Genomic DNA, 24,359 nt, shown 5'->3' on the forward strand with positions numbered 1-24,359 from the left:
CTTGTCTAGTCCCTGATTTTAGTGGGATTGCTTCAAGTTTCTCTCCATTTAGTTTGATGTTGGCTAATTTCTTTACTTCTTTCTTGACTAAGTTGTCATTAAGTAGGGCATTGTTCAGCTTCCATTTACATGTGGGATTTCTAATGATTATGTTGGTATTGAAGACCAGCCTTAGTTCATGGTGATCTGATAGGATGTGTGGGATTATTTTAATCTTCTTGTACCTGTTGGGGCCTTTTTTGTGACTAATTATACGGTGAGTTTTGGAGAAGTTATGAGGTGCTGAGAAGAAGGTATATTCTTTTGTTCTATGATGAAATATTCTGTAGATATCAGGTAAAACCATTTGTTCCATTACTTCTCTTCATTTCAATGTGTCTCTCTCTATTTTCTGTTTTCACAATCTGTCCATTGATGAGAGTGGTGTATTGAAGTCTCCCACTATTATTGTGTGAGGCGCAATGTGTGCTCTTTGAGCTTTTGTAAAGTTTCTTTGATGAATGTGCTTGCTCTGGCATTTGGAGCATACATGTGCAGAATTGAGAGTTCTTGGTAGATTTTTCTATTGATGAGTATGAAGTGTCCTTCCTTAACCTTCATAAATTTTGGTTGAAAGTTGATTTTATTAGATATTAGAAAGGCTTCTATAGCTTGTTTCTTGGGAGCATTTGCTTGGAAAATTGTTTTCCAGTCCTTTGCTCTGAGGTAGAGCCTGTCTTTGACACTGAGTTGCGTTTCTTGTATGCAGTAAAATGCTGGGTCCTATTTGTTAGTCTATGTTTTTTTTTTTTTATTGGAGAATTGAGTCTGTTGATATTAAGAGATATTAAGGAATAGTGATTGTTGCTTCCTGTTATTTTTGGTGTTATTTTATGATTGTGTGATTATCTTTTTTTGGGTGTGTTGAAAGAAGATTAATTTCTTGCTTTTTCTTGGGTGTAATTTCCCTCCTTGTGTTGGCATTATGCAGGTATTAACCTTTTTTGGCTGAATTTGTGAAAAAATTTTGTGTAAATTTGGTTTTGTAATGGAAAATCTTGGTTTATGCTACCTGGTTGGTGGTTCAGTGTCTGAGAGATCCCCAGTGTCCAAGTTAATTCAGACTTCTGGTCTTCATATAGCACTGCCCTTTTCCTCAACTTCTTCCAGCTTTTCCTTAATTCAACCACAGGTGTCACCACATTCTGTCCATTGGCAGGGTGTAAATATCTGCATCTGACTCTTTCATCTTCTATTTGGATATTTCAGAGGTCAGTCATTATAGGCCCCTGTTTGTAAGCACACCATAACATCAGTAATAGTGTTAGACCTTAAGGCCTCCCACTTAGCTGGACCCAAATTTGGTCATGTCACTAGACCTCCTTTTGCTCAGGTTCTTCTCCATTTTTGCTTTGCTGTTCTTTCACTCAGGAACAATTCTGGTCCAGGGTTTTTGACTGTAGGATGGCAGTTCTGTAACATTCTGTCTCTCAGTGGTGAGGTATGTGCATTAGGGGTCACACATTAGGTTCTGAGTATGCTGTCTGGTCATGACACAGCAGCAGCTTTATTATAATAAACTCCTGTCATTTCCATTGCCTGAGTAAAAGGTTTATTGGATATGAGAGGACCTCATACCAGAAAGGCTCTACCACATTGCTTACACTCATAGACTTTCTCTCCAGTATGATTACTTTCTTTCTTTCTTCCTTCCTTTCTTTCTTCCTTCCTTCCTTTCTTTCTTCCTTCCTTCCTTTCTTTCTTTCTTTCTTTCTTTCTTTCTTTCTTTCTTTCTCTCTCTCTTTCTTCCTTCCTTTCTTTCTTTCTTTCTTTTTTTATTTTTTCAAGACAAGGTTTCTCTGTGTAGTCCTGGCTATCCTGAAACTCACTCTGTAGACCAGGATGGCCTTGATCGCAGAAATCTGCCTACCTCTGCCTTCCAAGTGCTAGGACTAAAGGCATGTGCCACGACTTCCCAGTTCAATATGATTACTTTCATCTTGATGATAACTGTAGGAATGTACGAGGGCTTCCCCATGTTAAATGCATTCATATGGTTTTTCTATATCATGATGATGAAGACTTAGGAAATTTGAAAAGGCTTTACAATATTAAATATATTCATAAATTTTTTATCCAGTATGGAATGTTTCATGAAGATGAAGAAATGTGTGAAGGCTTCATGTATTAAATGCACCACAGGATTTCCCTATTGCATGGATTATTTTGTGCCGTTGAATATGGCTGACATGCAAAGGCTTTACCACATTATTTATATTTATAGGGTCTCTCACCTGTATATCTTCTTTTATGTATTTGAAGATGATTTCAATGTTCAATGGCTTTATTCCATTGATGATGCTCATAGGGTTTCTCTCAAGGGTGTCTTCTTTTACTTACTTGGAGAGTACTTACTGTGACTTGCAAAAGGTTTTCCACATGTCTTGTATCCATAGGATTTCTATCTAGTGTATATTCTTTTATGTGTTAGAATCTGTTTTGTACAAAGACTTTACCACAGTAGTTACATTCAGAGGATTTCTCTCCAGTATATGTTCTTTTATAGATTTGAGGATGATTGTGTTGTAATAGAGCTTCAGCACATTGATGATATTCATTGAGTTTCTCACCTGTGTGTATTCCTCTATATATTTGGAGGCCACTGCTTCGTGAAAAAGTTTTAAAACCATATTGAATACATTCAAAAATTTTCCTTCTATCTGTGTTCTATTATGATTTTGGTGACCGCTACTTTGTGAAAAAGCTTTATCACATTGGTTACATTCAAAATGTTTCTCTCTTATAGGTGTTCATTTATGTATTCAGTGATCACTGATTCAATCAAAGGCTTTACCACACTGACTACATTCATTGGGTTTTCTCCTGTATGTTTCTGTTTATGTCTTTGGTGGTTTCTCATTCCTGCAAAGGCTTTATCACATTGGTTACATTCAAAAGATTTCTCGCCGGGCGGTGGTGGCGCACACCTTTAATCCTAGCACTTGGGAGGCAGAGGCAGGCGGATTTCCGAGTTCGAGGCCAGCCTGGTCTACAGAGTGAGTACCGGGACAGCCGGGGCTACAGAGAGAAACCCTGTCTCAAAAAACCAAAAAAAAAAAAAAAAAAAAAAAAAAAAAAAAAAAAGATTTCTCTACTGTATGTGTTCATTTATGATATTGTTGATTACTGCTTCCTGCAAAGGCATTACCACATTGGTCCCATTCATAAGGTTTCTGTCCTGTATGTGCTCATTTATGTCATTGGAGATTACTCCTTACTGCAAAGGCTTGACCACATTGTTTACATTCATAGGGTTTCTCTCCTGTATGTGTTCTTTTATGATATTTGAGACCACTGTTACCTTCAAAGGCTTTGCCACATTGGTTACATTCATAGGGTTTCTCTCCATTAAGTGTTCTTTCATGCCTTTAGTTATGAATCTGATATGTAAAGGCTTTATCACATTGAATAATCTCAGAAAGTTGCTCCCCAGTATGAATTCTAACATGTCTTCTGTGACTTCTAGAACATTGAAAATGGTCTTTAACAGTATGTTCTTCCCAAATGTAGCCTATAGCTGTGAGATTTCTATAGGTCTGCAGCACTACTTCTTTTTAGAGACTCTTCTGAGTTGGATCCAGCAAAGCCCATTCTTCCCAAGTGAATTTCACATGCACATCATCATCGGTCACTACATCACTCCACTTTAGTACCACCAGATCTGACTCTGATAGTTCAGCAGTCTTGCTCCTCCTTCCCTGCCAATAGAGATGCCCACATTCACCATGGCATGGCTTGGGGTCTTCTACACAGCTGGTAACACATGCATCTAAGGAGAATTCTGCAAAAACCTTCAAGGTACCTTACAATCCTGTTCCTGGTTGATAGTCCTGCCCAGAGTCCCTCATTAGCTTGGGAAACTAAGTTGGGCCTCAGGACAGTAAACTCCTCTCCTTGTGGATCACAGGGCAAATGACTTAGACAGGTAAAGCCTTCCAAGCTCAGAAGTTCCATCCTAAATGCAGACATAGCCGTAGTCTGGGAAAGTTGCATTTAATAGAATGTTCCAGTCTTGCAGAGCACTTATTTTCCATTTTAAGACACAGTGTCCTTTCTTTGCATATTCAATTTTACACACAATGTCCAGTGCAGCCATTTTTGTTTTATACTGGGGAAATCCAGCAGCCAAACATGTCTGGAGTTTTAAGATTGCCGAGCTCCCCTCAAATCACCCAGCATAGGTACTCAAACATATATCCCACCAAAATACACATGTCTCCACAGTCATCTTTTCTTTAGTTATGGAAGGATTCTTCTATAATTTTGTTGAAGATATTTACTGGCTCGTTAAGTTGGGAACCTTCACTCTCTTCTATAGCTATTATCCTTAAGTTTGGTCTTCTCATTGTGTCCTGGATTTCCTGGATGTTTTGGGTTAAGAGGTTTTTACAATTTACATTTTCTTTGATTGTTGTTTCAATATTTTCTATGGTATCTTCTGTACCTGAGATTCTCTCTTCTATTTCTTGTATTCTGTTGGTGATGCTTGCATCTATGACTTCTGATCTTTTTTTCCAGGTTTTCTATCTCCAGGGTTATCTCACTTTGTGATTACTTTATTATTTCTATTTCCATTTTTAAATCATGGATGGTTTTGTTCACTTCCTTCATCTGTTTGGTTGTGTTTTCCTGTAATTCTTTAAGTGATTTTTTGTGTTACCACTTTAAGGACTTCCACCTTTTTACCTGTGATCTCCTGTACTTCTTTAAGGCAGTTATTTTTATCTTCCTTAAAGTCCGCTATCATCATTATGAGATGTGATTTTAAATTAGAGTCTTGCTTTTCTGGTCTGTTGAGTTATCTAGGCTTGCTGTGCTGGGAGAAGTGTATTCTAAACATGCCAATTATCCTTGGTGTCTGTTGCTATGTTCCTGCAATTGCCTCTTGTCGCTTGGTTATCTCTTGTGTTAGCTGGTCTTGGTGTCTCTGACTATGGCTTATCTCCCCTACAAGCCTGTGTTTCAGCACTTCTTGTAAATCAGATCTCTCCCAATGGTATTTAGGAACAGAAAGCTCTGACACAAGATCAGCTTCCGGATGCAGATGGAAACCAGAAAGATTCTGTCCCAGGCTGCTCCTTAGTTCCTGTTTCTTGAGAGTTATGGGCAGGTCCTCTGGGCAGAAGTGGTGGGCTAATTTGTGCTCACATGTCTATACTCCTGGGAGACCAGCTATCTTGGTGCTATTTGGGTATAGAGTGCAGTGGTACAGGTTCAGCTCCAGGTGCATATCAATACAGGAAGGCCTAACAAAGTATCACAACGTGATAGAATACAAAAATGCAACTATATTTTAAATAAAATTTTCAATAATAATGACTATACTTGATTAAACAAATGTATATTTTGTATCCTCTTAAGCATTTGGTAGAAGTAATGCTAGCTTGTTCACTCAAAGAACCTGTAAAAGGTTTTTGAGGAACATACCTAAGTGAACTAAAAATACTCCTATATATTATAGCCTAACATTGATAAAACAAATATAACTGATTTTACTATGTTAGTAAATTATTAAACTAGTCTTTGTTATTAAGATTTGCATAAATTATACTCTTAAATAATTGCTTTTTTTTATTTTTTTATTTTTAGATAGAGTCTCTTGATGAAGTCCTGGGTAGCCTTGTCATGTAGACCAGGCTGGCCCAGAACACCCAAAGCTCTCAAAATAATTTTTTTAAGGATACAATTTTAAAAATGATTTCTGGTCCTTCTGGTGCCAGTTGGAATGGCATGTCAGGTCCCTGGCTGGGTGCCTTGACATTGCCCCCGAGCCTGTCACCTGAAGGATATGTACAGTCTTAACCCAGGAGGACCTGCAGCAGGCTGACACCTGCAGTTCCATGGTAGGCTCTGAGCTCAATGAGCTGCCTATCCTCAATCAACACCAGTGTTAACAAACCTTGCAGGGAAAGGCTGGAAAATATTTTTCTAAGTAGATGGTTCCAAGAACCAAGCTGGAGTAAGAATTCTAATATTGAATAAATTCGACTTTCAACCAAAAGTAATCAAAAAATATAAGAAGGACACTTCAGAGGAAAAATCTACCAAGATGAATTCTCAGTTCTGAACATCTATGCTCCAAGTGCCAGGCTATCCACATTGATAAAACAACCTTGACTTAAGCTCAAAGCACACATTGCATGTCACTCAGTAATAGTGGGAGTTGATGACCTCCCAACTCTCATCAAATGACAGATCATGGAAACAGAAACTAAACAAAGATACAGTGAAACTTACAGAAGTTATGAACCAAATGGTTTTAACAGATATCTATAGGACATTTCATCCTCAAACAAAAGAAGTTCTTCTCAACACCTCATGGTACTTCTCCAAAATTGCCCATGTAATCAGTAACAAAATAGGACTCAACAAATACAGAAAGACTGAAATAATCCCATATATCCAACTAGATCACGACAGACTAAGACTGGTCTTCAATAACAACAAAAACAACAAAAAGCCCATATACACAAGGAAGCTGATAACTTGGTCAAGGAAGAAATAAAGAAAGAAATTAAAGACTTTTCAGAATTTAAGGAAAATGAAGGCACACCATACCCAAACTTATGGGACATATTGAAAACAGTGCTAGGAAGAAAACTCCTAACTCTGAGTGCCTCCAATAAGAAACTGGATAGAGCATATACTAGCAGCTTAACAACACACCTGAAAGCTCTAGAACAAAAAGAATCAAATACACCCAAGAGGAGTAGACTGCAGGAAATAATCAAACTCAGGGTTGAAATTAACCTAGTAGAAAGAAAAAGAACTATACAAAGAATCAGTAAAACCAAGAGCTGGTTCTTTGAGAAACTCAACAAGATAGATAGATGGATAGCCACACTAATCAGAAGACAGAGAGACACTATCCATATTAACAAAATCAGAAATGAAAGGGAGATATAACAAAATAAACTGAGAAAAGTAAAAAATCATTAGATTCTACTACAAAAGTTTATTCTCAACAGAACTTGAAAATCTGGATGAAATATACAATTTTCTAGACAGATAAAAGGTACTGAAGTTAAAGCAATGTCAGATACACTATATAAATAGTCCCATAACTCCTAAAGAAATAGAAGCTATCATTAAAAGTTTCCTAAACAAATAAGGCCCAAGACCAGAAGGGTTTAGTGCGTAATTCTATCTGACATTCAAAGAAGACCTAATACCTATATTCATCAAGCTATCCCACAAAATAGAAATAGAAGAACACTACCAAATTGATTCTATGAAGCCACAGTTATGCTGATACCCAAAACACACAAAAATTCAACAAAGGAAGCGAACTTCAGACCAAAATCCCTTCTGAATATTGATGTACAAATACACAACAAAATTCTCTAGAACTGAATCCAAGAACACATTGAAACAACCATGATAATTCACCATGATCAAGGAGGCTTCTTTCCAAGAATGCAGAGATGGATCAATCTTAAGAAATCCAAGAACGTATTGCACTTTATAAACAAACTCAATGAAAAAAAATCCACAAAATCAATTAATTGGATGCTGTAAAAGTACTTGACAAATTTCAGCATCCCTTCATGTTAAAAGTCTTGGAAAGATCAGGAATTCAAGGCTCATACCTAAACATAATAAAAGCAATATACAGAAAACCAGTAGACAACATCAAACTAAATGGAGAGAAACTGAAAGCAATCCCACTAAAATCAGGGTGTAGACAAAGATCCCCATTCTCTTTATATCTATTCAGAATAGTACTTGAAGTTCTAGCTAGCACAATTAGACAAAAAAATGTGAAAGAAATACAAAGTAGAAATGAGGAAGTCAAAATATCACTATTTGCAAGTGATATGATAGCATACTTAATGACCCCAAGAATTCCAACAGAAAATTCCTAAAGCCAATAAACAACATCAGCAAAATGGCTGGATATAAAATTAACACAAACAAATCAGTAGCCTTTCTATACTCACAGGATAAGTGGGCTGAGTGAGAAATTAGGGAAATGACACTGTTCAGTATAGTCACAAATAATATAAAATAGCTTGATGTGACTCTAACCAAATAAGTGAAAGATATGTACTACAAGAACTCAAGTTTCTTAAGAAAGAAATTGAAGAAGACTCCAGAACATAGAAAGACTTCCCAGGCTCATGGATTGGCAAGAGTAATATAGTTAAAATGGCCATTGTCCCAAACCAATCTATAGATTCAACACAATCTCTATCAAAATTCCAACTCAATTCTCCCCAGAGTTGGAAAGAACAATTCTCATATTCATTCTGAATAACAAAAAAACCATGATAGAGAAAAGAATATCTAGAAGAATTACCATCCCTGACCTCAAGTTGTACTACAGTGCAATTGTGATAAAAACTGCATGGATTTGGTAGAGTGTCAGGCAGGTAGATTAATGGAATAGACTGAAGCACCAGAAATGAACCCATATACATGTGGTCACTTGATCTTGGACAAAGGAACTAAAACCATCCATTGGAAAAAAGACAGCATTTTCATCAGATGGTGCTAGTTCAACTGCCAGTCAAAGTGTAGTAGAATACAACTTGATCCCTTCTTATCTCCCTGTACAAAGTTCAAGTCCATGTGGATCAAGGACCTATACATAAAACCTTATATATTGAATGTAATAGAAGAGAAAGTGTGGAAAAATCTCAAACACATGAGCACAGAAGAAAATATCCTGATGAAAACACCAGTGGCTTATACTCTAAGAAAAAGAATCAACAAATAGAACCTCATAAAACTTCAAAACTTTTTTAAGGCAAAGGATATTGCCAATAAGACAAAAGTTTAGCAACCAATAGATTGGGGAAAGACCTTTACCAATCCTACATCTGGTAGAGGGCTAACATCCAATATTTTCAAAGAATTCAAGAAGTTAGATTCCAGAGAACCAAATAACCCTATTAAACAATGGGGCACAGAGCTAAACAGCAAATTCTCAACTGAGAAAACTAATGACCAAAAAGCACCTAAGGAATTGTTCAACACACTTACTTATCCAGGAAATGCAAAAAAGACATAAAACAAAAACCCCTGAGATTCCACCTCATACCAGTAAGAATGACTAAGATCATAAACACAGGTGATACCAGATTCTGGCATGGATGTGGAGAAAGTGGAAGAGTCCTCCATGCTGATGGGATTGCAAGGTGGTAAAATCACTCTTGAAATTAGTCTGGCAGTTCCTCAGAAAATTGGATATAGTACTACTTGAGGACCCAGCTACACCACTTCTGAGCAAATATCCAGAAGATTCTCCAACATGTAATAAGACACATACTCCACTATGTTCATAGCAGCCATATTTATAATATCCAGAAGCTAGAAAGAACCCAGTTGTCCCTCAGCAGAAAAGTGGATATAGAAAATATGGTACATTTCCACAATGGAATACTACACATCTATTAAAAACAATGACTTCATGAAATTCACAGACATATGAATGGATCTAGAAAATATCATCCTGAGTGAGGTAAGTCAGTCACAAAAGAGCACACATGGTATGTACTTACTGATAAGTTGGTATTGGTCAGTTACCAAACCAGATACTATTGTGAATGTAGAAAAGTGATTGCTGATGTGAGACTGATATAGCTGTCTCCTGAGATGCTCTGCCAGAGTCTGACAAATACAGAGGCAGATGCTTGTAACCAACTATTGGACTGAACACAGGGTCCTAGATGAAGGAGTTGAAGAAGGGACTAAAGGGGCTGAGGGTGTTTGCAGCCCATTGGAGCAAGCAACAGTGTCAACAGGCCATAACCCCCTGGAGCTTCTAGGGACTGGACCACCAAAAGGGTACACATGGAGGGGTCCATGGCTCCAGCCACATATTTAGCAGAAAATGGCCTTGTTGACATCAGTGGGAAGAGAGGCCCTTGGGCCTGAGTGTGTTCGATGTCCCAGTATAGGGGGATGGCAGGGCAGGAAGATGGGAGTGGGTGGGTAGTTGTGGTATCACCCTCATAGAGGCATGGGGATGGAGGATGGGATAGGAAGTTTCCAAATGAAAGACGTGGAAATGTAAATAAATAAAGTATAAAAGAATATACATACATGCTTCTTTAGTAAATAATTAAGCTGGTATTCATGCACAGAATGATAAATACATAAATACTGAGTAATTCTTGTGTAATTTCCATAGCATCACACTTAGAATCTTTTATCATGACCAATCTCAGTTAATAAAACCCCAAATAAATGACTCATTTAAGTGAAAAAATGTTTTAAAGCTGGAATTTTATGAAGTAAATTAGAATTTGCTGATAATACACAAGAAAACAGTAATAAAAGTAGCAAATAGAATCAACAAATCATCTCAACCATCTCAAAGAAACTCAGAATATAGGAAATATATCTCACCATAATAATATATATGCAAGACTGTAGGTGACTTGGGTTCCTTCTGGTCTGTCTGGGCTGGGGTCCAGAGCAGACCTTTGGTACAAGCTCAGCAGCCAGTCCCACAACACCCAGAGGAAGCTCCAATCCCATGCACTCTGACACACCCAGGATCAGAGGTAAGCAGGAACAAACATCTGTCCCAACACTGGGAGTAACTGGGACAAGCTTGACCAGGCACACAGGAACTCAGCCGGCCCAGTGACTCCAGTTCCTTCCAGTCTGTCTGGGTTAGTGTTCTGAGCAGACCTTGGGCACAAGCTCTGCAGCCCACACAGAGAAACACACAGAGAAAGCCACACTCCCAGGTGATCTAACAAGCCCAGGATCCCAGGATCCTAGAATCACAGGATCAAAGAGACAGCTTGACTCTGAGGAGTTCAACCAGGATCACAGGAAGGACAGGCTCCAGTCAGATTTAGCAAGGGCAGGTAGCACTAGAGTTAACAAGGTGGCCGGGGTCAAGTGTAAGAAAATAAACAACACAAACCAAGGTCACTTGCCATCATCAGAACCCAATTCTCCGTCCATAGCAAGTCCTGGACACACCATCACACCAGAAACACAAGATTCAGATATAAAATCACTTATCATGATGATGATACAGGACCTTAAGAAAGACATAAATAGCACCCTCAAAGAAATACAGCAGAACACAGGTAAATAGCTAGAAGCTCTTAAAGAGGAAACACAAAAATCCTTAAAGAACTACAGGAAAACACAATCAAACAGGTGAAGGAAATGAGCAAAACCATCCAGAATCTAAAAATGAAAATAGAAACAATAAAGAAATCAGAAAGAGAGACAACCCTGGAGTTACAAAACCTAGGAAAGAAATCAGGAGCCATAGATGTAAGCATCACCAACAGAATGCAAGAGATAGAAGAGAGAATCTCAGGGGCAGAAGACACCTTAGAAAACATTGACACAACAGTCAAAAAAATGCAAAAAGCAAAATGCTCCTAACCCAAAAAATCCAGGAAATCCAGGACACAATGAGAAGACCAAATCTAAGGATAATAGGTATAGAAGAGAGTGAAGACTCCCAAAGTAATGGGCCAGTAAGTATCTTCAACAAAATTATAGAAGAAAACTTCCCTAACCTAAAGAAAGAGATGCCCATGAACATACAAGAAGCCTACAAAACTCCAAATAGACTGGACCAGAAAAGAAATTCCTCCTGTCACATAATAATCAAAACACCTAAAGTACTAAACAAGGAAAGAATTTTAAAAGCAGTAAGGGTAAAAAGGCAAGTAACATATAAAGGCAGGCCTATCAGAATTACGGCAGATTTCTCACCAGAGACTATGAAAGCTAAAAGATCCTTGGCAGATGTCATACAGACCCTACAAGAACACAAATGCCAGCCCAGACTACTATACCCAGCAAAGCTCTCAATTACCATAGATGGATTCTACAAATCCAGCCCTACAAAGGATAATAGATGGAAAACATCAATATAAGGAGCAAAACTACACTCTAGAAGAAGCAAGAAGGTAATCTTTCAACAAATCCACACAAACCTAATTCCACCTCTTACAACAAAAACAACAGGAAGCGACAATTACTTTTACTTAATATATTAATTTGAAAATTAATATTACCAACATATCCTAATCGATTGAAATCCAATAATATGAGGAATTGGAAATGTGTCGATTGTCATCCAATGATCTCTTTAATTTGGTAATTGGAGAAATAGGTCCAACATTGTACAATCTATATACACTGTCAGATTGTTTGTTTTTGACAGTGTCTTGCTGTGTACAACATAAGGGTTTTAAAATCTTGTTTCTCCTATCTCAGCCTCTCTATATGTAGTATTGTTTATTTCATGTTTTTACATTATACTATGGTTTTCAGAACAGCTTATATATTTCAAAAGTATTTATATACTCAAAAGAAACATAGACGATTAACTAGGGAGATGGCTTGTAAGAGAAGAACAAAGTGAGACTAAATGCTTTGCTTGACATTTGTAACACTTGTATCAAGTTTGAAGAAGAGGACTTTATAAGTTATTCTTTCTCTGAGATGAATGCTTTTCCAAATTATCACAGCTAATGAACCAAATTCTTACCCTCAATTAATGTCTGTGCTAATCTCCAAGCAGAACCATTGTTCACTGAAACAGTTGGTGAATGACTTTATGGATAGACCATGTTAATACCTACACCATTTCTTAAATGAATGTAACCTGTTCTCTGTGGGCTGAGAATGAAGTCACTCACTCAAGTCAAATAGCTTTCACCATAGCAGGAAGTCTGTATCCAAAGATGGAGCCTACAATTAATTTCTTGGTGCAGCAGAACTATCAACTCTCAGGTTAGCTACAATGGAGTTAAAATCCTTTGGTGATGTGAGGGTCATTGAAATACAGCCTTATTACAGTGAAACCCAAGGTCTAAAAATTGTTCTAATTTTGGGCTTGTACCAAAGTAAAAGCCAAGATTTTAAACTCTACTAAATACAAAACAAAGAAAAAGACTTTATATACTCATGTTCATTTAAGAAAACACTAGTAGTGATGTATTATTTTTAAGTATACAGCTAACATGTTTGGAGTTATTTAATATTTATACTGAGAAAAATGTATTTTCACTATTGCTGTAGACAAGCATCTATATAAGACTTTAATCGATTGTTGTTTTATATCAAACAACTTTTATAATACTTATTTTTATTTTTATAATATTTTATAAATTTTAAGGAATACGACAAAAAAGATATTATCGGTATTCAAGGGGGGGTCTATGGGAGGAGCGGTGGTACAAAAGGGGAACAAGAATATAATTCAATTCTATTTAATTAAAATATGTTTTTAAATGTTAACAAATTCAGATAAATTTAAATCATGTAACTTTTCTGATAATGCAATAAAAGTTTAAAAAAAAGAATAAGGCAAAATATCATTCTTGCCCAAAAAAAATCAATTTTATATTGGTCATATATGGGCTCATTCTGGCCTGCCTGGGCCATTATCCAAAGGCAATAATCTTATTGACAGAGCCCTGGTAGGAGAAGCTTTGATTTCAGATCCGGTTGCATTAGCCAAACAAGATCACGATAAATTCCATCTGTCTAGCCAAACTCTGAGACTTAAACACAAAATTTCCAAAGAACAAGCAAGAATGATTGTTAAACAAAGTGTATTGTTCTAACTCCAGTAGAAGTGGAGATTTGGGGGTAAATCCAAGAGGCCTTATGCCCAATCATATTTGTCAAATGGATGTAACTCATTATGCAGAATTTGGAAAACTTAAATATATACATGTCTGTATTGATACTTGTTCAGGATTTATGTTTGCTTCCCGGCAAACAGGAGAAGCCCCCAGAAATGTTATTGATCATTGTTTAGAAGCATTCATTGTTATGGGTATGCCCAAAACAATTAAGTCAGACAATGGGCCAGCTTACACTGCCAAAAATTTTATTTCTTTCTGCAAGGATTTGGGCATTATTCATAAAACTAGCATCCCGTACAACCCTATAGGAAAGGGTATTGTTGAGCAAGTCCAATGCACACTTAAAAACTGTTTTTGTTTTCAAAAAATTTTGAAAACAAAAGGGGGGAATCTGTTCCCCCTGAGATCTCCAAAGGCACACCTTGCCTTTGTGCTTTTTATTTTGAATTTTTTGCAGACAGACATCAATGGTCACTCCACGGCAGACCCACATTGGCATTCTAATACTTCAAATTCGAATGCCATGGTATGCTGGAAGGAACTGCTTACAAATGCTTGGTATGGACTAGACCCTGGTTTGGTATGGGGCCGAGGGTCTGTGTGTATATTTTCCTAGAAAGAGGGCAAAGCACGCTAGCTCCCAGAAAGATTAATTCACCAAGTGGACTCAGAGCTACAACCCTCTTAGTAAACGTGCTTAAACACACTGCAAAAAAATTTTTTTGTTTTGTTTTCTCTTTTTTTCTGTTTCCTTTTTTGTCTTTGAGCTGACAGCCTTTTTTCTGTCATTCTGGAAATGCCCGCTTAATTCAATAGCTTAGTCTCCTGAAATTAAAAGAACAATTCAAACTCATTCGCTCATGCCCAGAGCTAAAGCCTGGATACTTCAGTATTTACATTCCAAAGGCTGGTACATCCCTAGATTACTAGCCAAACCCTACTAATTTACATTTTAATTGAGCCCTGATCTGTAGGTTCCCTGAGTCAGAACTGGTAATTTACAACTGAAATCAGGAGTCTACACCCATCCCCAGCACAGTGGCAGAGGGTGCTGCTTCACTGGACTTCAGAAAGAATGGACTCCAGAGAGATTGTGGCAGGTCCTAAACTTTGCAGGTATTTGAGGCATATCTTCGTGCTAGCTGCGTGGGTAAATGGTGCATTTTGGAAACTTGTCGTCCAAAAGCTAGGGCTCTAGCAGATATGCATCTAAGACAGAGGCATGCGCCGAGTGGCAATGTTTTTGAAAAAAACCGAAAAGAGCCCGGTTAGTAGAATCAAACTAGTTGCACGTGACCTTGAAGATGGGTAAAGATATCTGCCAGAGAACAAATACGCAGGTTATTTCCGACTAAGCACCATAAAAATCCCCATGCAAAGCTGTGCCCATTGATATGGCCTTAACCCTGCTTTCATATAATAAATATGGGCGATATGTTGAGTCTCTCCCTTCTGCCTCAGCTCTGAGACATTGGAGCTTGCATCTGGAGACTCAACTCATGCCTGCTGTGCCTAAAAAAGGCTCACTACTCTGAGTTCTGCCTTTGAGGATTCCAGAGGAAAGTACACATGCTGGCTGGCAGGTCTGCAGCCTGATGACATCTGGTGTTGACCTCCTTCCCCACCTAGGGCTGTGCCTCCAGCCAGCCCCCAGAGTCAAGACCTGCGTGATGCCCTGAGCCACCACCTTTGGGAGCATTACACCCAGCAGCCTGACTTCCCTTTGACTTCCCCTTTGACTCTGTTTGGACTCTTCCTGACTCCACCCACATTGCTTATGTTATTCAAATGTCATTGTAACCTAGAGATTCAGTTTTGCTTTCTTGTATATAAATGCTGAACCCCAAAAGTAAAGGCAAGCCTTGGTTAGAAACCCTAAACTAGGCTTCATGTCCTTTTGTTCTCAAACTCTGTGTTTCAGGTCTCCTTTCTTCCTTTGGTCAAGGCAGAACCCAGTTTGTGAAACTGCGGGACAGTTTCAGAGATTAAAATTGGACACTTTGTTTTCTTTCATGGCTTGGAAGGAGTTGTACTTGAGGACCAGACCCAGCTCATCCATTTCTAATTTTTTCCCTAGGAAGTCACAGATCTTCTTTATGGTTCCCTTTGTATCCTAAAAGAAGAAGAAACAGAAATGAGGATGGTAAATAGAGAGCTCTGAGAGAAAGATGGAAAGAAGGCATCTGTGTATAGAGGATTAGAAAAGGGATAAGAAGAAATGCATCAGCAAATGAGAGAGCATGAGTGGGGTTTAGACAAATAAAGCCATGGAAGAGATGGAGGATGAACTCATATACAGCATTTATATATTGAGTGTGCTTCGAATGTGGCTAATCTCTCTTCTCTAAAAGAGAGAAGAAGGGGTTTTATTTTAGGGAGGAGAAAATATTACAGACAGGGTTTCATTCAACCAAGGTAAAACATCGCTTTGCTGAGGATAATGTCCTTAAATTTCAAACCCACCTGCCTCTATCTCCACACTGTTGTGGTCAAAGTTGTCTGCCAACACACTCACTAAGTATACTGTGTTTTTTTTCTTAAGACAGGGCCTCACTATGGAGTTTTTTTTTTCTTGTGTGATAAAAGTTGCTATGGAGCCCACTATACCTCAAGCTCATAAAGTTCTCACATCCATCTATCTGGCTTTTTCCTCCGAAGTGCTGGAATTGAAAGTATGTACAACCATACCTAATCTGCTCTGGGATGTTTAAAGAACCTTATAGAAATGTTGCTAGATAATGATCAAGGCAAATGAAGAAATGTGCACAAAGACCTCAACAGAGATTAATGTTTGTGCCAGATAATATTGTTTTCTTAGGCTATGAGAACAATACAGATTTTACAACATTGTCATAAAACTGTTCTCAATATTTATTACTTGGGAGAACGAATGAGATTTTTTTCTGAGTAAGCATCTCAGGTTGCAGTTTAGGTGGGCATCACATTCACAATTTTTCTGAATCCAACTGTTGTAATAATATCTGTGTACTACCATGATTAATTTAATCCTAGGAGATAGCCATTATAAGGCAAAATCTTAGAACACCAAAAATTGTGCTTTGAATCCTAGCCCCACCCTGTAGCCATGAGGTTTTATAGGTTTGAAACTTTTTTACATATTTATGATATTTCCACTTAATATTTTATATGAAGATAAACAATCATGACAATAACTGAAAAAATGTGTTAGGTAGTAATAAAGGAGACTTTTGTGAATCTGCATTAGTGTGCAGCAAACAGCTAGGTAGTGATTTTTTCTAGAGAAAACTGAATTTCATGATGATTAACTAAAAGATTCTACATTTGGGAAGTAGAGAGTTATGAAAGGTTTTTTTTTTAATGCAAACATTTTGCTTCTTAAGTGTTAACACTAAGTAGTCAAATTATTTTGAATAATTTTATCTTTGGTGTTTGGCTGTACATTAATTTTTTATTAATAATTATCTTTCTCCATCCATTCAGTGAAGCAAGTAGGATGACAGTAGATCTTCCTCATTCCCACTGCTTTTCTAGATTCTGTGCACAAGTCTCATACTTAGCTCTGCAGCAGAAAACCTGTGACAGTACTTATGTTCTCTAGTGGATCCAAAGATTTTTCCCTTCTACAATTGCTCCCTCCATTCACTGATTTAAGTTCATCTATCCCAAGTTCATCACTCCAGAGGAACTCACAGACCACTCAGGCCTGGGAAGTAGGTAGACTATTAGCAGATATATCTTCTCTTTTCCCTATGTATCTCAAAGTCCAATCACCCAGTCTCATACTTATATCTGCAGGTAAACTCCAAACTTTGGGGGGTGAGCTACTTTGCCTCCAACACAAGAATGCAAACCTGAGGAAGCCATAACATATTATGACAAAGGAACCAATTATATTACATCTTCAGAATTTCATCTCTCCTTCCATTCTTCAAATTCAATCCCTGAGTCTCATCCCCACCTGTTTATTAAACCTTCTTCTGTGGTCTCTTCTCACTATTTGGCCCCATTCCTAGGAATCTGACTAAGCAGATCCTGCTGGAACACCATGTTTTCCTCCCTCTTGTGAAGTCTCTCTATGGAGTTCAGCTCAGCACCATTTCTAACTCTCAGGTCCCACAGCACATAAATACATCTTACCTGGTACCACAATGTAATTCCTACAGGTTCCATATAGCTACCTCATTCTCCTAATAACCAGAGTGAAACAGAAACAAGAGAAAAATTCTCCCACCCAATAAAGATAAACCAGATATCAGCACCTAGAATTATTAACTTCCTAATCTAAGATGCCTAAATGCCAGTGTAAAAACAAAATCAATAACAACCAGGACAATATATCTCCACTGGAGTCCAGCAATCATGACACAGCAGTTCCTGAATATTTCACCATAGCTGAGGCACAATGAAAACATCCTTAAAACAGCTTGTATGGATAAGGTAGTTGACTTTTAAAAAGAAATGTATATATCCCTTAAAGACTCGATGAAACCAAAAAGAATCAGTGCAAAGAAATGAATTAAGCTGATTTATACCTGAGTAGAATTAGAATCAATTTAAAAAATCCAAAATGAAGGAAATCTTAAAATCAAAATTTTAAGAACTCAAACAGGTATCTCAGAGGCAAGCTTCACCAACAAGTACAATAGACAGAATACAGCCCTTTATGGAAGACATGATAGAATCAATAAGTGTATTAAAGAAAATATTAAATATGAAAAACTCCTGGCACATAATTTTCAGAAATTCTGCATTACTACTATGAAAAGACCAGATTTAGGAATAATAAGAATAAAAGAAACAAAGGAAACACATTTCAAAGACCCAGAAAATATTTTCCACAAAATCATAGAAAAAATAATAACCTGAAGAAAGAGCTACCTATCAAAACTCATAAGGTATACAGAACACCAAGTAGATTGGACCAGAAAAAAAGTCCCCTGAACCAATAATAGTCAAAACATTAAATGTAAAGAACAAATTATGAAAGGATGTACAAGGGCTAGAATGGGGAAATCAAGTGGGAAAGGAGGAAGGGGGGTTGTAGAAGGGAGTACAGGAAGAGACTGTTAAAATTAAGAGATATTTGAGAAGTAGTATTGAAACCTGGTAAAGTGGAAACTTCCTAAAATTTATGCATATATGAAGGTTATCAAAGTGAAAACACCATATAATGGTCATCTCATGTCACAAAGACAGAAAGAATGAAAAATTCTAGTACTAGGATTGGGTTACACTTAATTGAGTTTTTGGCCAAATGGTCCCCATGGGAATCCCTCTCAAAAAACTGAGACTGCTGCTAAGAGTATAACTTGATCTCAATAAACTGAAAGCAAACTCCCATTGCTAAAGACTATACCTATACAAATTAGTGAATGTGAAGATGTCAAGTTGGTCCCTAGAGAGAAGCTCCACTCTTACATTCTAGTGTCTTGAGTACATAAAGACACACTGCATGCTCCACAAAGAGAAATACAAACATCAAACTAGACACAAATCCTTCTATCTATAGTGATGTATTCCATGAGATTAGTTAGATCAGTCATTGTTCAAATCTTATGGCAATAACCAACCAATAACTGATCTGACTTAAGTCCCATTGCATGAGATGGAGCCCATATACTAAACTGTTTGGGTGACCAAGAACCTGAGACTAGGTAACCCAGTGACCTATGGAAAAACCAAATAATGCTCTTAAGAAGGAAAGAGAAAAATTAGCAGTAAAATGTCTCCTAATGATATTCTGCTATATGCATAGATCAGTGCCTTGTACACACATCATCAGAGAAACTTCCTCTTGCAGCAGATGGGGACAAATATAGAAGCTTACAGACATATATTATAGAGAACAAGATGCCCTAAATGGATATCTCCATCAAATTCCTCTTTCCAGAGCTCAGGGAACCCTTCTGAAAAGAGGCTGAAAGACTGTACAGGCAAGAGAAAATTGAGCTCACCAAGAGATATGAACCCTCAGACACTGAAGCAGCATAGACAGAGCTTGGGTGGTTCTTTCCTATATACTCTGTGTCTATATAATTGCCTCCAGTTTAGTGTTTTCTTGAGATTCCTCAGTGAGTAAATGAGTGGGTCTCTGATCCTCATACTTTCAATCAGACTCTTTTCTTTTTGTTGGTTTGACTTTATAACTTTGATGTGATAGTCTTTGTTTTATCACACATTTGGTTTACACTTATACAGCATTGTTCACTATTGGAGGAAGTCATGACAAGAAGTTAAAGAGCACAGGAACCTGGTAGTTGGTGCTGATGCTGAGGCAATAGAGGCATGCTGCTTGTTGGCTTGTTCACTCTGGTACATTAATAAAATATTTTTTAAAAAAAGTTTTTTTTTAAGAACCCAAAGATGGCAGCTTTCACAAGGGTCAGGGCCCTCCCACTTCAATCAGTGATTAAGAAAGTGCCTTGCAGATTTGCCTACAGCCTGCCAGGCACCTTATGGAGGCCTTTTCATAATTAAAGTTCCCTCTGATCAGGTGATTCTAGCTTGTGACATGTTAACACACAACTATCCAGCACATTATTTTATATTGCATTCTATTATATTTTCTTTTCTTGATTTGAGAGGATTTTTGTTGGACTAGATTTTCTTTAGAAGAAAAACTTTAAATGTGGGTAGATAAGCAGGCCTAGAGAATCTGGAAGGCCTTGAGTAGAAGGGGAATATGATCAAAATACATTCACATTTAAAAGTTCTTTTAATTAATAAAAAGATAAATTTTAAAGAGCAAAACAAGGAAACAAAAGCCACAGTTCTCAGTAAACTTCTTCATTACTAGGGTCTGCTTCTTAAGTGAATGGTGACTGTAAGACTGATGCTCACCTTTTTCATGTTTTCATAGTACAGTACCAAGAAGTTGCCCCATCCTCTCATGGATAGCCAGCCATGGATGTGCTCAAAGCATGATCCATATATGACTGTGTACAGGGAGAAGTAAAGTGTCAGTTACAAAGCACTAACACAGAGTCTGCTTGAGTTTCTTCATTTTCTGAAAATTGCTGCAGAAAGCTTCATTAAGGGAAATCTAACTAGTCTGTATTTATAGTATTAAACATGATGTTTGAGGCAAGTACACAAATAGAGAACTGATAAAATTAAGTTCATTAACAAATTCATTACCACACAGACTTATCACTGATGCCATGAGGAGTATCCTACTGCCAAGTTGCAAGGACAGAAGTATGTGTCAGGGGAAATCTATCACACCAATACAGAAATCCTGAGGGAATTTCTGGGAATACCTGCCTCCTGGTGAGATGTACTAGAAAGACAGAAAGATTTGATGGCAGAGATGGGAGAATGGTATTTTATATGGTGTTGGAAAGAAAGAATCCCATCAGTATAGCAACCTATTGGCTAAAATCTAATGGAGGTATGAATCAAAGTTATATGACCTCATTAATAATCACATCAACAAAGTGAGGGTAATAAGGCACATTTCTGCATGTGTATGACGGGGGGGAAGAGAGAGAGAGAGAGAGAGAGAGAGAGAGAGAGAGAGAGAGAGAGGGAGGGAGAGGGAGAGAGAGAGGGAAAGAGAGAGAGAGAGACAGAGGGAGGGAGGGAGGGAGGGAGAGAGAGAATGCTTGTGAGGTTTTAGAATTACCTTAGCATATGTATTGGAGGCAGATCTGCAACTCTCTTTGGGGGTATCTTTGCATTTCTTATTTTTCAATTTTCAGTCCCTGATTTTTATATATTGCTCTTATCCTGCATTTATCTCACATGCTACAATTCACATGTGCCTGTTCAGACATGCCTAGTGGTGCAATAATAACAAAATTGCAATGGGGTAACTTAAATGATGTCTGATTGGATTTGAGGCTTGAGCCTTGGGATCGAATTCATGCCTGGTACTATAAACCTGGTCGTAAACCCATGGCTGGAGATGTCATAGTTATAAACTAGGGTTCTGACTCTCATTTTACTAAATGGTCATATTGTCAAACTACCATCTAAAAATTTGTATTTATACCCAAGGTTGTGACCTGTTCTTTATTTTTTTAGAGGTTTTTTTCCAGCTAGGTTTAGTTAATGCAGAGACACATAAGTGATCAAAATGTACAGCATAATTGTGAGTGCTCAGTAATTGATGTTATTTCTATCACTCCCTACACAAGGCTCAGGAAATATCATGGAACAGGAAGTAAAATGTAAAAGTTAGAGAATGGGGTAGCGTGTTTTGAATTTGTCCTTTGTGAATATTATCCTCTGAACATGAATTGGTTGTTAGGCAATTGTGCTCATATCATTAATGGTTGCCTGTAGAAAAGCTGCATAGCAAATGCCTGTTAATATCCCAGGATGGATGGAGGAGGGTGTCCTCAAACCTCATTCCTCAATGAAGATCTATTTGCAGTTGATGACTAGATGAGAAAGACTTCCACGCTCTTTTGGTCTAGGAAAACTGTAATGTTTCTCATGTCCACATGGATGGCCCCACATCCGTGCACATATGAGCATCTCAAATTATCCTCAGTGGGTTGTATTGTTTTGAAAATTTTAAGTTGTGCTATGAACATATTGCAGAATGTATAGTGTGTTGGAGGGCTTACTGGCACATCTAGCAGAACATGATATACTACTATCTTTACATTTTCAGTTTTCAAAGAATAAAATACTATGTAAAACAAAAATTATGAAAAATAAATTAAGCACAACAAATGACATAGGAAGGTCTAATATTTGTCTAAATAAAATTTTAAAAGAGGATAGCTCAGGAAGAAGAAGCCAATCAATGATGCTAATTAACTTTACTTCTGAAGGACACTAGTTCGAATATATAATACTTATTTATTCCATGAATCAGTTTTTCTTCAAAAATTCTTCAGAAACCAACTCATAATGAGTTTTCATTATAGTTTAGTTCAGTTCTCATCCACCATCAGAAAAGTTTATCCATTTAGTGAACAGTGATTTATTCAACAACCCACAGCTCTTTTAAATTTTTTAAGTTTTATTACATTATGATGAGAAAAGTTACATGATTTCAATGTATCTGAATTTGTTAACATTTAAAAACATATTTAAGTAAATAGAAGTAACTCACATTCTTGTTTCAATTTTGTAACCAAACTCCTCCCAGAGAAACCCCTTTAACACCTACAATACCTTTTTTAGTCATATTCTTTAAAATTTATAAAATATAATAAAAATAAAAATTAGTATTATAAAAATTGTTTGATATAAAACAATAATCAATATAACTGCCTTATGTAGATGCTTGTCTATAGCAATACTTAAAATACATATGTTTTTCTCAATATAAATTTTAAATAACTCCAAACATACTAACTGAACATTTCAAAATAATACATAACTACTAGTATTTTCTTAAGTTAACTTAGATATATAAAGTTATTTTTTTGTTTGTAGGTTTGTTTTATATTTAGTAGAACTTAAAATCTTGGCTCTTACTGTGATACAAGCCCAAAATAAGATTTTTTTAGACATTATATTTCATTGTAATAAGGCTGTACTTCAATGGCCCTCACATCACCAAAGGATTTTACCTCCACCATAGCTAAGCTGAGAGTTGATAGTTCTGCTGCACCACGTAAGTGAATTGTCTATGTTTCTTCTGGCTGTATCAATATTTTTGAAATATATAAGCTGTTCTGAAAACCATAGTATAGTGTAAAAACAATACTACTAATAGAGAGGCAGAGATAGGAGAAGCAATATTTCAAGACCATTTTGTTGTACACAGCAAGACATTGTCATGAACAAACAAGCTGAAAGTGTATATGAATTGTACAACATTGGACCTATTTCTCCAATTACCAAATTAGAGAGACTATTCAATGACAATCACCCAATTACTAATTCCTCATATTTTTGGATTTCAATCGATTCGGATATGTTGGTAATATTAATTTTCATATTAAGCTATTAAGAAAAAATTATTGTTGCATCCTGTTATTTTTGTTATAAGAGGTGGAATTAGGTTTGTGTGGATTTGTTGAAAGATTATTTTCTTGCTTCTTCTAGGGTATAGTTTTGCTCCTTATGTTGATGTTTTCCATCCATTATCTTTTGTAGGCCTGTATTTGTGGAATGATATTGTGCAAATTTCATTTTGTCATTGAATATCTTGTTTTCTCCATCTATAGTAATAGATATTTTTGCTGGGTATAGTAGCCTCGGCTGGCATTTGTGTTCTTGTAGGTCTCTGTATGACATATGCCCAGGATCTTCTAGATTTCGTAGTTTCTGGTGAGAAGTCTCATGCAATTCTGATAGGCCAGGCCTGCCTTTATATGTTACTTGACATTTTCTCATTACTGCTTTTAAAATTCCTTCTTTGTTTAGTGCATTTAGTGTTTTTATTATGTGACAGGAGGAATTTCTTTTCTGGTCCAGTCTATTTGGAGTTCTGTAGGCTTCCTGTATGTTCATGGACATCTCTTCTTTAGGTTAGGGAAGTTTTCTTCTATAATTTTGTTGAAGGTATTTACGGGCCCATTACCTTGGGTGTCTTCACTCTCTTCTATACCTATTCTTAGGACAGGTCTTGTCATTGTGTCCTGGAATTCCTGGATGTTCTGGGGCAGGAAGGTTTTGCTTTTTTGCATTTTCTTTGACTGTTATGTCAATGTTTTCTATAGTGTCTTCTGCCCTGAGTTTCTGTCTTCTATCTCTTGTATTCTATTGGTGATACTTGCATCTATAACTCATGTTTTCTTTCTTAGTTTTTCTATCTCCAGGGTTGTCTCTCTTTCTGATTTCTTTATTGTTCCT

The 24,359-nt window shown here is 37.0% G+C and overlaps 2 pseudogenes; both read right to left on the minus strand.

Moving 5' to 3' along the window:
- LOC116100379 overlaps positions 1 to 24,359 on the minus strand; it is a 102,402-nt pseudogene that overhangs the window by 51,496 nt on the left and 26,547 nt on the right.
- Positions 3,123 to 4,786, minus strand: LOC116104077 (annotated as a pseudogene).

This window comes from Mastomys coucha, unplaced genomic scaffold (assembly GCF_008632895.1).
Source record: "Mastomys coucha isolate ucsf_1 unplaced genomic scaffold, UCSF_Mcou_1 pScaffold21, whole genome shotgun sequence".
Classification (NCBI taxonomy): domain Eukaryota; kingdom Metazoa; phylum Chordata; class Mammalia; order Rodentia; family Muridae; genus Mastomys; species Mastomys coucha.